This window comes from Diadema setosum, chromosome 9 (assembly GCF_964275005.1).
Source record: "Diadema setosum chromosome 9, eeDiaSeto1, whole genome shotgun sequence".
NCBI classification, from domain to species: domain Eukaryota; kingdom Metazoa; phylum Echinodermata; class Echinoidea; order Diadematoida; family Diadematidae; genus Diadema; species Diadema setosum.
In genome coordinates this window covers 27625488-27632027 of record NC_092693.1, presented here as the reverse complement: position 1 = coordinate 27632027, position 6540 = coordinate 27625488, and positions in this window count along the sequence as shown.

Sequence of the window (6540 nt, the reverse complement as noted above, 5' to 3'; positions counted from 1 at the left end):
TCTGATTTTTCTGCTTTCACACAAACAACACACTGTCAAGATTAATTTCCAAGTAAATTTTAACAAAATGAAGTTACAAAATTCCAGTTTGGTAGTAAAAACAGAAAAAAATCCCAGAAATATTCGTCTCTCCGTTAAAGCAATAAGCTACAATTCTGTGGTTGCTCTGTTTTATCATATATTCCACCGTCTACTTGGCACCATTACATTTGGGTGTAAACACTCCATGCGTTTTCATTGTAATCACGATCCGAACTTGATACCGATATTTACTCAGTCATCTAAAAGTGGATATTTAACCAGCAATGATTAGAATGAAATGACTCGGATAATCACAATTTATAAATATACCAGTACTCTGCCACGATATATTAAACTGTTCTTGTGAACCTGTAATGGTATAGGATATTTTTTCTTATCAAAATGTCATCATGTACATGACAACCAGAGGCGTAGTGAGCAATCTCATCCCCCCTTTTTTTTTGGGGGGGGGGGGAGCGCAGAAAAAAATATGCATATCACTTAGTGCCATAATGGGCAATTGTTTCACAAGGGGGGGGGGGGGGCGAGGGAGTGAATGTTGATATTCACGATAATGGTCAAGATGTGGACCTACAACTATGTTTTATCTTAGGAATACTGTATTTGCTGTTCATTAGCCACGAATCTAGAGTAGCGTGCACCTATCTACTAACAGTAAATAGATAAATGATAAAAAATATTCGATGGCGTCCGTTAAAAAAACGAAGAAAGATGTCAATGTCAGAGTATAGCTAGGTGTAAGATTCTGCTGGTCAGCGCAGAACGAGGAACGCAGCGACCGAGCGTGGGTATAGGGTGTGGGAGAGGGGTTTTCTCCATCTAACCCTAAAAGGGCCGGGGGGGGGGGAGGCGGAATCCGCCCCCCACCCCCCTCGACGGTTTCGCGCTATAAATCTGTAACGCGAGAAGGCCTCGTCGCGAGGCTTCTTGACTTTCTTCGTTCAAGTCTCGCGCAACTTTTGAGATCAAATTTGCAACGTCCGCGCATACTTTTGCGAAGCCACGCCCATTTTTGTACCGGAATGTCGCCCGAAAACGGGCACAATTTTGTGATTTTGTGTACATTTCCTATGGAAAACAGTGTTCTGTCATGAAAGTCATAAAAACCTGATTATTTTTACAATTAATCACTTTCATTGATTAATTTTGTGCTAATTATGGTAGAAAAGTGTTCAGTGACAATTTCCAATGAAAAAACAGAGAAAAAAACAAAAGTTGAAAAACACGGGAATACATAAGAAATTCTGAAAACAATAAAATACGTAAGAATTGAAATGAGTTTTGGAAGGTTTTTGTGATGTGCAATTGTTGAATATGCTAAAACAGATTTACAGATCAAAAATTAGACTCTCAATGCTTTTAATTAGGCTAAAATATCATCTTGAGCTTAATTTGCATAATTAATTATTTAAAACTAGAAATTAATAGTTTCAAAAAAATCTTATGACACAATCTTGTAGATTATGACATGGGTCTCACGCATGCAAAATTTCATCGCGATCGCACCACCGATGGCCGAGATCTAAGGGGGGAGGGGGCGGAATCCATCCCCCCCCCCCCCCCGCCGTTCTGAGCATAGCCAAAAAAGTAGTTTCTTGTCGCAAAGAAATTTTGAACATGTTCAAAATTTCTTTGCGAATTTGTATTTTCGCTAACGGTAGCAAACATTCGCAAAATACTCGTAAGAATTCGCAAACGGTTGTTATACGGTGTCGCTAAACTTTTTTTAATGATTCGCCACTGCTAGCGAACAAGTATCAATATGGTTCCTATATAAGATTTACCAATTGAGAGAAATTTGTCGTATAGAAAGTTCTTGAAGCTCTTGACATCTCCATCATGTAATTGCTGCAAAAGCTTTTCGCATTGACCAAAGTCTTTCCTCTGCAACAACCACTCTCTGACCCAAAAAAATCTTTCTTGTCTTCTTCCTTTCTTGTTTTTCTTCATCTTCTTTCTTTCTCATAAGCTGCACGATAGCTGTAGCAGCAGCCATGCAAAGCAACTCTTCGAGGATAGCAGCCTCTACTTGGCAGAAATTCATTTCCATATTCTGGAAATCCATCTTTGGTCACAAGAGATCTGAATGCAGTGGAAGGTTGTACGTTCGTTTTATGGGTCTGACTATACATAATCACCTAGTACTTTTCCAGGTCCCAAAACATTCGCAAACTGTCGCAAGGGATTGGTAAACAGTTGCTAATGTTTGCAAAACTGTCGCTTACATTTGCTAACAGTCGCTAATAGTCGCCACCTGTGTTTCGCAGACACTTTCGCAAATATTCGCTCAAGTGTTGCTAATCGTCGGTAAACATCGTTAAAAGTCGCTAACCGTCGGTAATGGCGGAAGCGACTCATTTTTTTTTATATGTTTGTCTTATCTGGGAGAGTAATTTCCCCCTACCTGTTGTAAAAAATAAGCGAGTTTGATAAAACAAAAACGAAATCGAAATATTAGCAGTTTTTTAAACCATTTTCATTTTCATGGGGACAGGCGCTGCTTCTCTGGGGAAAATGATACATTCGGCATAATATGCCTGAGTAACCCTAAATCCTTTCTATCCTTTTTTCTCTCTTTTATATGAAAGTAATTCTTCCTTATTTCAATCATTCTTTAAATGAGTTACGACCGTCGAGTTTTAAGAAATTATACATTCCCATTTTTACTTTTGAGCCTACATATTTTTTCAAACTATAATATAGAAGAGTGGAAATTAATTTTGGCCTACTTTTTGTGAGTTTTGAGTTGGACGGTGACATTGGGTGTCAGATTCAGGGGGTCAGAGATCCTCTGCCATTCACATTCTTCACTTTGTTTTGTCTCAATCTCTTTCATAAAGTAATGCTGGATACTGGCCTAACTTGCTGTTCATGGTGCTCAATGTTGTGCAGTTTTTGCCTGATCGGCGGATCCTTGGAAGTTTCCGCTTTTCGCCGAAAATCTAATCCGTTTGCCAGGTTCTGTTCTATAAAAACAGAAATTACCACTTTGTCACTGCCATCGCAATGCCGACCCTATATAAGCACAATATTTACGTTCTCATGGGCTCATGAGCGCTGTCATGATGCCAGAAAAGTTAAAATGATGAAGTGCTACTATAATCATAATAACGTTTCTTTATATTGTTATCTTAGTGTGACATCACATATTTTTATGATTTTTCAAAATGATTTGATTTTCATGGTTTTTAGTCAAATTATCAAAATCCATAACTTCTGAAGGGATCCTCCGATTCCCACAAACTTCACTAAAATGTCTTCCAATTATTTCCCCATTTATTCAACACTCGTACATGTATATATTTATTGTAAATTTCCCTTAATTGAGACTAATACTATTACTTCGGTACCAATGAAGAAAAAGAAGACATGCGAGGATATTCATTATTTTTATCGTTTTCATTATGATTTATGTGAGAACAGAAAACAGATAGTTTGAAAATAAATGAATACTGTTCATGCTTATCAAAACACTATAGAGTGACACCTCTATCTAAAGAAAAAAATACATATTGGTAAATTAAAGATGCGAATGTGTCGAATAAAAAAAAAAAAGATAAACCAGGTAGCTTAGGCATGACTGGTTATTAGATATAATCACTGTTGTCTGAATCTAGCCACTTATTTTCTTCTATATTATGCGGCAACACCGAGTTAACGTTTCTTCGACTTCAAAATGGTGATGCAATTTTTGAACTTATACTCGTCATCCGACTTGACTGCCCACACCTTTCTGAACACGTGATTGGGTGCTTGCTCTCCTGTCTTCGCAGTTTTGTATAGATCCCGTTACAGTCTATGCCAGTGCCGTGCAGTATACTTGGTATGTTCCCCCCCCCCCAAAAAAAAAAAAAATGCAATGAGATTTTCGCATTGACAACACCCAATATGATTAAACTGTCTAAATGCTACATCAGGGTCTTGAATTACAAGATATTAGCTGTATTTTGCAGAAAACCCCATTCAATTTGGTTAAGCGGTCACAGAAAAATGTGGATTGTTGTAAAGCATGCCAGGCGTCTGATTCTTCCAAGTTTAGCACCTCGATGCTCTCGTGTGTCGAAATAATGAACAGAACTTGGAGGGAAGCGATTCCTGACATGCTCTACAAAATTCCGTATTTCTTTTTGACCTTTGAATGGCTTTTCATCTACGGGGTAAAAATACAGAAAATGTAATAGAGCTCATTATCAACAGATAGGTCTATTGTGTAAACATATTGTTCAGTTCAACGACAATTTCATCTCACCTTTGCTTATAACAAATTAGAGAAACACTGTTAAAGTTGAAGGGAGTTGTAATTGCATCATTGTTATGCAAGTTATTTTCTGTTCACATTTAGTTGATTATTAAGCGTAATGGGCTTACCAGTACACACCCAGCAAACACAAAACGCTTTTAGAACGTTTCCTAAACGTTGTTTTTTTTTTTGGAGGTTCCGTACGTCTTCGTACAAAATGGACGTTTTTTACAAAACGTACATACGTCAAAGTTGGGACTTAGCATTTACCGCAAAGCACAGGTTTTTTTAAAACGTTTTAAAAACGTCAATAGACGTTACAACACGTTTTTATTATGTCTGCTACGTCTTCGTCCTTTATAAACGTCCACAAAACGTTTTTAGGTGTGCTTCGTAAATTAATGAACGTTACAAAACGTTTTTATTTGGTCCGCTACGTGTTCGTCATTGGTTTCTTTATCATGAATATTCAAATAAGAAAACATTTGAAAACCAGTGGAAATAGAAATATGCTGTGTTCAAACAAATAAACTTATCTACGTTATATGGTTCAGTTATTCACAATTTCAAATTGTGTTATGAGGAGGTATTTTCATATTAAGTGTTAATGGGCCTAATTAAGGTGTGTGTGATCTACTTTTAGTAACCATGTCTTCATGCATTACAACATTTTGCTGTTATACAAATGCATGTGATACAGATTCATCAATTGAGAATAAGATGTAGAATAGGTATAGGTGGTAGGACATTAGGAAAATGATAAGGGTAGGATTATACAGGATTAGGTTACATTAATCCCAGATTATGCCTGTATAATCTCATAACTATAATTTTCTTTTGAATACGGGCAATGAAAAAAACAAATTAGACGTCCTTAAAAGGTTTTCTGGACGTTCTAGACGGGTATGGAAAGTTCTCTAAACGTTCTGGAACGGGTCATAAGACTTTTAAGACGTTCTTAACACGTTTCCTGAACGTTCGAGACGGTTTTCATTCTGGACGTCCGCAGAACGTCCAAAGAACGTTTTGAATATTCTTAAAAGGTTTTACTGACGTCTATAACGTCCAAAAGGTTTTCTGCAGGTCCTTAAAAATTATGAAAGGTTTTATTGTTTTTTTTTTTTTATGTTTACAAATTTTTTGTAACGTCCATTTGAAACGTTTTAAATACATCGAAAACGTTTTGACAAAACGTCCAAATAACGAACTTGGAAAGTTTCAAGAACGTTCAGAAAACGTCCAAATGTTAGCTGGGTAGTGTCTATTTTCGAATCCCTGTTGTTGTTTGCCATCGCAGAAGTGTTCGAGTTCTAGACTAGTAGACTTTCCTCTGCCGATCGCATTAGGTCTGGGCGAGTACTCATGCATTCAACAAGGAAAAGTAAACTCACCAGTTGACAAGAGACAGTTTACATCATCTGTCAAGAGAAAACAAGAGAAGTCTGATGCACGATCTAACATTCGTGTGTGAGACGGGAAGAGAGACACGACCAACCTGGCACATGGACTGCTTTTTATACTGTGATCTGCGCACACTGCCCCATCTGGCACGAATGTTTCTTGCGGTCGTTGGGTCCCAACATGCGGCCCGTGTTGGGCTATCTCCAAATCGCGGTCGACAACCTCGGGAGTGATAATGTATCAGGATCAATGTTTGAACATGTCTTTGATCAAATGAACCACACATTAACAGCAAAAAGTGAATGTATGAACTTACAGTGATGTATTTCTAGTTATTGACTTCACTCATCAGGAAATGATATGTCTTGTCGATATGATACAAATATGTAAAAATAAAAGAAAATCAACCTTCCATACATGACGAAATGGAGGTTTTTGTTGGTCCATGGTTATTTCGTGACGGAAGGATAAATCCTAATCAACAAATACATTTTCAACCAAAACATTTTTCCACAAAAACCGTAAATTCCTCGATTTGTCTTAATTTTTACAAGCATGTCATAATCCCTAATTTGATAGGAATGCAACGAAAAAAACTCAATACATGGTGTTTAGTTAGTAACAGCGAACATTTTTTTTCTTCCTTTGTCACATTACTGTTTGTAGTATCATGCTACAACAACAAACTTCTTGAAAATGACCTTTCAAAGAAATCCTTCATTACTTGTTTGTATAATAATAATAATAATAGTGGCTGCTTGTATTATAGCGCACATGTCTACCTTTCAGTGTTCATGGCGCTTCAAAAATGAAAAGATAGATATATACATGTATATACATGTTCAAACACGGCAACG